The sequence below is a fragment of the Atractosteus spatula genome, chromosome 2, assembly GCF_055471065.1.
Source record: "Atractosteus spatula isolate fAtrSpa1 chromosome 2, fAtrSpa1.hap1, whole genome shotgun sequence".
Taxonomy (NCBI): Eukaryota; Metazoa; Chordata; class Actinopteri; order Semionotiformes; family Lepisosteidae; genus Atractosteus; species Atractosteus spatula.
The window spans coordinates 14,345,771-14,354,416 of NC_142707.1; the positions used below are offsets into that span (position 1 = coordinate 14,345,771).

General features: G+C 38.9%; 1 long non-coding RNA gene across 1 annotated transcript; it reads left to right on the forward strand.

The window, feature by feature from the left end:
* Window positions 1-778: 778 nt before the first annotated feature.
* Window positions 779-8,249, forward strand: LOC148839346 (uncharacterized). Its single transcript, XR_016088619.1, has 3 exons — window positions 779-999; window positions 5,235-5,320; window positions 7,477-8,249. It is a non-coding gene; the product is annotated as an uncharacterized LOC148839346 (long non-coding RNA).
* Window positions 8,250-8,646: the final 397 nt, after the last annotated feature.

The following is an 8,646-nucleotide window of genomic DNA, read 5'->3' on the forward strand; positions in this document are numbered from 1 at the left end:
TTTGGACCTCGCCTCTCATTTTGGATTGTTTGCCACTATTTGTACTTCTTGGATTTTGAACCACCTTTCTCCTTTTGATCATGGACTCACCTTACATACCGGATTGTTCGGCTGCTTCGTCACCTACAGTACATGTACCTACTCCTGCATCTGCACAGGATCTGTATACCTTTTCCTTGAGGATTCCTGACATCCCCTGGTTTGTGTTTCACTGATTATTCTGAAGAAGTTAACTCATGTCAGTGCCTTTAATGATTTTAATTTGTCATGATTAAAAAGTTTCTTTAGACTGTCAGCATGGGTTGTTGAGTGAAATGGATCTGGTTGCTCTTCTCCAAGAGCATTCCAGAGCAGCATTACTTGTCGTATGACATGGTAATCACAATTGCACCTAATACTCTCTATAAAACCTTATAGTACATTGTACAGATTTGACTTACCTGCAATTAAATTCTACACTTTTAACTATATATCCAAACATATCGTTTGGCTTTTTTAACTTCCTTACATACTGTAGTCTGGAAGATTCAGTGTTAGCATAAACACTGTAAGAGGACCCGGGGAAGGGTCATCTATAACCGGTATTTCCGGAACGAAACACTGAAAATACTCGATATAGACCTGGGCAAGATGGCCACCCAGGATAACCAGCTGACCCGCTATTGGAAAAAGCCTATGCAGCGAAACAAGGAGACACAGCTGAACTACATCAGGAAACAGGATATAAATGCCCCAGAAGCGATGAGCTGGCGCGGAAGCCGATAAGGTGAAAGCGTTTTGGAGGAAAGAGAGATATTAGGAGTGTGTTAGAAGGGAATTAAGAATAACGGACTATTGGATACGGATTTTGACTAGGATTACGGATTACGGCTTGGATACGACGTAGAGGAGTGTGGACATATGGATTTGGGAACTTGGATTGTTTAAGGATACTGACAACGGATTGCGGAACGGATTTGGGGAGACACACGGACGAAGAGCACAGAAGAACAGTGTGGTGTGAGTTAAAACTCTTTTACGCCTATTTTCCCCCGGCGACACCACAACACCTTGTACTTTTTTTTAATAATTAGCCTTTTCAAGCTCAGCATTTACCTTTTTGTATTGTAGTTTGTTTTTGCTACCTGCATCTGATACTCTGCACTTGTCTACAGTAAACATTATCAGCCAGCTATTTACCCATGTCTTGAATTTGATCTAAATTTAATAAATACATTTTAAATTTTGTTTGCTATTTCTATAATGTTTGCTCATCCCTCTGTTTTGGTGTATTCTAAAAAGTTGACTAGCTGTATAGGAACCTGCTATATACAGTACCATTTTCTTGTATCAGCATATATAAAATTAGGAAGATCAGTAGTTCTGTGTGCAACCTTGAGCATCTGCATGATACATTACTATCTACAGTATATACTACCTGTATTTCTACATCTACCTTACACTAATTGCTCCAATCTCCATTAATGTTTGCACTTGTTGAAACTCTAACAAGTTACTTAAGCAACACCTATCATGCTGACAATCCCCTAGGAACCTATTTCCATATAAGTGATCCTCTTCTTTCATTCTAATAATTGTTCCCATAACCTTGTCTGTAATACAGGTTGAGCTTAATAGTCTGTAACTATTACTTGGTTTAGTTTTGTCATTACTTCTCTTAAGGTGCATCTCATTCCATCAAAGTCTGTTTTCCTGAAATTGGAATCTTTTGGTTCAGACTAAAACCATACAGTTTCAAAGTTTATTTTCAAAGTTGACAGTTCTGTTTTGTAATCGGTTTACAAATGGTTCTTTCACCTCTGTTTGCCTAACTCTCTGTATTGCCTGTTTAAAAACATGAGATCACTAAAAGCATTTCTTCTTGTTGGTGCCTCAGTGGAATAAGAAAGCAGTAATTAACCATATGTACTTACTGTATTTATCATATCTAATTCGATTCCAGCTGCTGACATTTTTTTCTCATTCTCTATAGGGAAAGTTGAAGAAACTTTAAATAAAAATTATTGAATTATCCATTGTGGTGCCATGGGGTAGTTGACACTGCATTGGGTGTGGACAGGCTCTCATTCTCCCTGTCACACCCCTTTATACTCTCTTCCTTTATACTCTTTTCTTTATCTTACACGCACTCTCCTTCGAGAGTGGTGATCACACTGACCCCCTCATCAGGGTAATAGGACACATGACTCCACATTCTGTTACTTCTGGGCCCTTTACCTTCGGAGTCTCAAGTTCACCAAGTTAATCCTGTTGTCCTCACTGCTAGGAACCTTCTGCTCCCAGACCCAACACAGATCCATTAGGTTACTGTTTCACACACAACCAGTGCCTCAGACTCCCAGGTCTGCCTCCAGCCCTGACATCCTCTTCCCAACACCAGCAGGTTGGGTTACACAAACACACACTACCTATATCATCGAGGGACCCAACACACACTCACAGCCTTTCTGGCGCCTCACTATCACGCCCTTAGGTTATGAACTCACCACTGCCAGCGCACATCACATTGTGCCCAGCCACTATTGTGTTACATCTATGTAGCTGTCAGCGCACCTCACTGTGCCCAGCCACCACTGCACTATCTCCCAGAGGGTGCAGCTAGATAGACCACACTCGCTTCCCTGATTGCCAGGAGGAGGGTCCCTCTATCACAACCCACTCTGGTCCACCCACACTAACTCACTAATCAAATCACAACTCACTCACACAGCGGACACAACAGCCCTGCTCCCACACCCTAGCGGGATGCTGTCCCTTTAAATCTTTCGATGATCTCATAAAGCTCCATTTCTTCTGTCAGTCTCCTCCCAGACTGCCGTTTTTACTTTTTTCCTCGCAGGCTATTCCTCTCACAATCCCCTCCGGAATTGTTGTTCTTCTCCACCCCCTCACAGGGTTACTACAGCAGCTAATCAAGTCTTTGCTCACTCATACTGTACATGGCGGCACGCCTTTCTAACATCGCCCGACTAGTAGCGTCTCACCCGCTACTGTCATGCTTCAGCCCGGCTCTCTCACAGCAGAGCCTCCACATTTGTTCTCTCACCACTCCAGCCACAGCAAGATTGAGGTCCTGCTGGATCTTTCCCCCTTTAAACCACTTCTACATCTGCCATTCATTCACTTATTCATGTCAGGTGTGGTTTCCATGGCAACGTGTCTTCCTTAATCCAGGGCCCCGCCCCCCACACCATCCACCCAGGGCCAGAGACAGCAATGCTAACCACAGTGCCACAACGCTGCTTGTGTATAATTATATTTAACATTATTTTGTGTCATACCCCCTGTTCTAGGGCCATTCAGATCCATCTCTCCAGATCCATCTCTCCAGATCCATCTCTCCAGATCCATCTCTCCAGATCCATGTCCCTTCCAGGTGTCGTGTTGATTGGTGTGAATGCGTTTAGGGAGGAGTCCTCTTTTGAAAGTTTCCATGGTGGGAGATGGACCCTGACATGTTTTAGTGTGAGTTAAAGTGAGTCTGTTTTAGTCCTAAGGAATCAGGGAACTATGGCAGCATGAGGGGCCTGGTGAGGGCCCACTGACTAGGGAAACCTAGTATAAGAGATAAAAATAAAGGGGACAGAATGCCTTGCAGAGAGGAGTTTCAAACATGGTGCAAAAACTAGTTTGGGGAAACCTAGTGAAGAGGAAAAATAAAGGGGCTAAGTGCCTTGCAGGTTTGAATTTCACCTCCAGCATCTCAGGTGTCAGAAAGTGGTTTCAAACAATGCTTAAAAAATGTATGAAGTGCTTTGTACTCTAAAAACAAAATTGTTGTGTAGGGGAGAGACTGCGGAAAACACTCATGTGCATGGTATGGAAACACTCCAGCGCACACTCTGGAGTGCAGCAGTAGAGAACGCTCTCAGGACAACAGAAATAAATCTCATACCGTATTATTTGTAATATCTGTTCCAGAGACACATACAGTACAGTGGTAATATTTTACCACTGGTATGAGCGTTGGTAACCAATTGTGTTAAGCAGTAGGCTTCAAAATGTATTCAAACAGTTGCTCATCTCAAGGTCTGCAGAAGGTGATGCTTTTCATTTTTTGTTTGGATATTTTTGATTTCTGTTTTCTTCACACAAATTGGCCTGAGGATGAGGACCTGACTTCAAATGCCGAGGCTGCACACCGAATGAAGGAGCTTCAATTCAACTAGTAGTATTTGTTGTTTCTGCTACTCCCAACTTCCCATGGATCCCCTCCTCTTGTAGTCACTAAAGTGACATGCTAATTTGAACCCATACAGTATTTCAGTCATCCTTCGAACTGAAAACTGAAATAAATAGATTTTATGGTACAGCATATTAATTTAAAACATAGTGAAAGTTGGAAACCTGCTTTACTATTATTTGTGGAGAAAAATCAAAAGAAGGTAGCATATATGAATCACAATGTATAATAAAGACATCTGAGATGTTTGGCACTAAAATATTGATACCTTTAAAGTGAATTAAATAAAATGATTTTGAAGTCGGAGTGTCCAAGAAATATGTTCTTCAGGCATAGGGAAAGGGAGATGGGCCCGGGGTGAATGGACACTTGCCAAAAGTTTTGATGATCTATCCTCTACTACTATAGCTTTAGAATATTAGATTCTAAGTCTGACCCATATACTGTAGATAGACCCGTGATTTCTCTGGGTTCAGTTCCTTAGTTTGGATTCTCTTTTTGATGTAGAAAACTACATCTCCCTCTTTTGTTTCAAAAAGTATATTATAACCTTAGAAGATGTTCAAAGAGTAACAAGAATGATTCATTCTTTTAGGGGAGTCTTATACAGTAAATGGACAATTTAGGTAAGATACATCTCTTCAGTCAAGGAAGAATAAAACAGAAAAGAGATTTGATACAAATATGACTACGTACATGAAACAATACAATGTGCAGTTAAGGTCAACCCAGGGCCTTCTTTTACACTTAGTATTAAAACAAAGACACAGGATCCCAATAGGAAGCTAAAGGGGAATTCATTTAGGATGTAGAATAGAAAATGCTTCTTTACACAAAACAGTGTGGGTGTCTGGAAGAGCCTTCCTAACTAAGTGGTTGAGGCTCAAACTCTGGGCTGATCAAAGATAATTCAAATAGCCTCCTCTCATTTAGAATCTTTCTTATGTTATTAAATAGAACAGTCTGATGTTTTCTCTTTTTGTGAAAAAAGACAGAATTCATAGGGGGTCTTTTTACCTCATTAATATGTATACCATATGCTTCATTTCAGGTATATGAGGTGGAAATAAAAAGAGACATGATGGAAGACATTTAACAGGATTCTCAAGAAAGATACCATGAAACCTGAGGCATAGGGTATGTACCACTGTGCTCTAAAGTCAAATGGGAACACTTCTTTTGTGAAGCCCCCAATGTCATTAGCAATGCCAAGTGCTGTTCCAGGACCCTGATTCATTTTTATTGAGTGCCTCTACCTGCTGCTTGATCTCTATTGAGCTGACAAAGATGTTACAGATGGCTGCACACCAGTGGTAACTATTATTAGCCACAGCTCTTGTGGGCAGGAGACAGGTAACGAGAATCAGGCTGTGATCAGGAAGCCAAGGAACCATCGTTGTGCACACACTGCAAGTCCTGACTGCAGAGTTTTTCCAGTTCAAAACCAATGCCTAATCCCATTTACCATTTAGGGCTGATGTACTACTCTCTGTCTATGTCTGTAACATAAGTACAGACTTTGATTCAGTTCTACAGCATAAAGATAAACTTTGAATAATGTGTGAATGTTGCTATTTTTTGTTAATCAGGGAATTGAATTCTGTGAGCACAAGTATACACAGACATTAGTGTGTTCATCTGAGATCAAGCTCCATTATTTATCTTAGCCAAAATATATATACTTATCACTAAAAAGAAAAAAATAATTTTGGTAACTATCTTTTATTATTCTTTTTTCTCTTTCTCTTCTTCTCTAGTCTAGTCTAGTCTGAAATTATGACTATCAAACTCATTAAACTCATTTTTGTACAACTGCAGGGTCTTTTAGTTTACTTTCAAGCTTTAACTTTCATTAAGCTTAACTTATCTAATTCCTGGCTGAAGTGGACTTATTTCGTTTTTTTGCCAAATTCTTTTAAAGTTAATTATGTCAATAGCCCACTTGATTCATGGTACCACTGAAAGATACAATCAATCATTCCATTATTTTAACCACTTTATCAAAATACAGTGATGTAAGGAGAGCAAGAGCCTATCCCTGCAAACAACATGCACCAGGCAAGGATACAACCTGGACGGGATGCCAGTCTATCACAGGACACACAGACAAACATGAACACTGAAAATATTTAACCTATCACTATGTCTTTAGACTGTGGGAGGAAACAGCACATGGAGAAAGCCCTCCACATGAACACAGAGACAACATACAAACTGCATGCAGATTTGCACCCCAGGAATTGAACCCAGGTCCCCCATGCTGCAAAGCAGCAATGCTAACCACTGCACCACCACCATTTTTTAATGGCTGGTTTATATTTACATAATTGATTTACTAACAGAAGAACTATTCTGTGTACAAAGTTGCTCTTTCTCCTCTCACAGCCCCCAGAAAAATGTTGGTAGCTTAATTGGCTTGTGGGAAAATTAGCTCTAGGTGTGAGGGTGTGCATGTGTCTTGTGGTGGACTAGCATCCCATCAGGGTGTATCCTGTCTTGAGCATGTTGCTTGCAGGGATAGTCTCCCCTGCAATCCTGAACTTTAAGAAGCAGTTAGCAAATGGATGGATAAACTGAACATGGAAAGTGGTAATACAAGATAACATAAAACTCTTTCAGAGAAGAACTTAAATCCAATATAAGTCACGTTTCTACTTAAATAATTATATATTCACAATGTTTTCCATCATTTAAAACCAACAGTCCTGGCCTTCAGTATTTACGTTAAAAGGAAAACTATATCTTGTCATGTACGCTGAGAAAACTGCAGTACAATAAATGAATGCCTTACATCACATAATGTGTATCTTTCACAATACCAATATTAATAATTAAAACCAAAAGGAAAAACATGTTTTTAGGTTTATCTATACAAAATATATTCCTGTATTTACTGTCAAATACAATATTTTAATTTTAGCTTCAAGGTTAATATTAAAAAAGTAAAAGAGTAACATTTAACACAGTTACAGCTCTTCAAGGTTTTGGGTTTGGCCCCTCTCTGTTCTATATTTAATATCTTTATAAATACAAAAATGAAACATCATTCCTTTTAGAGTACACACCCCATCTTGTGGTCTGAAGAACCTAAATGGAATCCACTTTGTACAGCATCCTTATTCTGTGTTGCACACATCTTTAGAGAGTTTGTAGATTTATTGTGACATTGAATATGAGCTGACTAGTGTGGAACACGCATGGTCCATTTATTTTATTTTGTCAACTATGGCCCATGTAGACACTCATGTGAGATATAAATGTTCTGACTGAAAACTCTATGTGCTTTTTTTCAGGTCTTCCCCATCACTATAGACAGCCAACAAATGAAGGAAGCTAACATTTCCATGTTGTCGCATGGTCAATTGCCTAATTCAGAACAGAAGCAATAGTCACTATTTATCTTCATCTGCCATTTGTGATAGGACTGACTGTCCTGAATTGTGTTTTACCCTGGAAAGTTGGGCAATTCAAAATGAGATTGGACAGAATGCAACCTGCTGCTGAAACTTTTTTTTTTTGGTTTTTGTCTTCCTTGCTGTGCCTAGATTCTTAAAAGCAAAGCAAGGCCACATAAAATGTATTTACATATTATATGCAGGAGTTAGGGATTTTAAGTAAAAAAGTCAAAAGTTATGAATTAGTGCTGAATAGACTAGTAGGGTAATTACTGTTGCTTGGAGTAAATACACTGTATGTTAATACTTAGTAAAACCGCCTTCTTTCAACATGAAATAAGTAGATTCCCACATTATTTAAAGGTAATAGATAAACAAAAAATATCAATGCAAAAGGGCAACATACACATTTCAAATGAGTCAAGGTCTTTGAAAGTACAGTACTTTTCTTTAGAACAGTGTGTGAAAAGAAGGCACACTGTTCTGTATGTACAGTAATAGTGTGGTGATGTCAGTGATGATCAGTTTCATATAGAAAAATAAATAGTAAGCAGCTATTATTGGCACTGTTGCTTTGACAAGAACCGTAATATTAGCTATAGAGAAAAATATGTGACACTGTGCATTACAGTGAGGTCTTAAAAGAATATGGTTGTACGGCTAAATAGTTCATACCCTTTGTAAGTACAGTACCATTTGTTGTACTGATTATTAAATAAAAACTTAGTTTTTGTTGAAGTATTTTTGGTCATTAATGTCATGTGTTAAACAAATAATAATTATAATGATAATAATAATTCTCAAATTCAACACACTTTGTCTATAATTAATTTAAATATTGCTGTTTCTAGTGTGTGCTGTACTCTGTGGTATTAAATGTACTACAATGTCTTGACCATGAACACTGTTTTTGGTCCTGTATCGTAAATGTTTTCCATCTAAATATGAATGGGGCGATCAGGTAAGGTGGAGGTGTTAGGTGCGTGTACAGGCTGTCTAATCAATGTTTTCTTGTTTTGTTTCAATGCTCAAGCACAGCTGTTCTGTTTCAATCACTTGTCTCTGTTT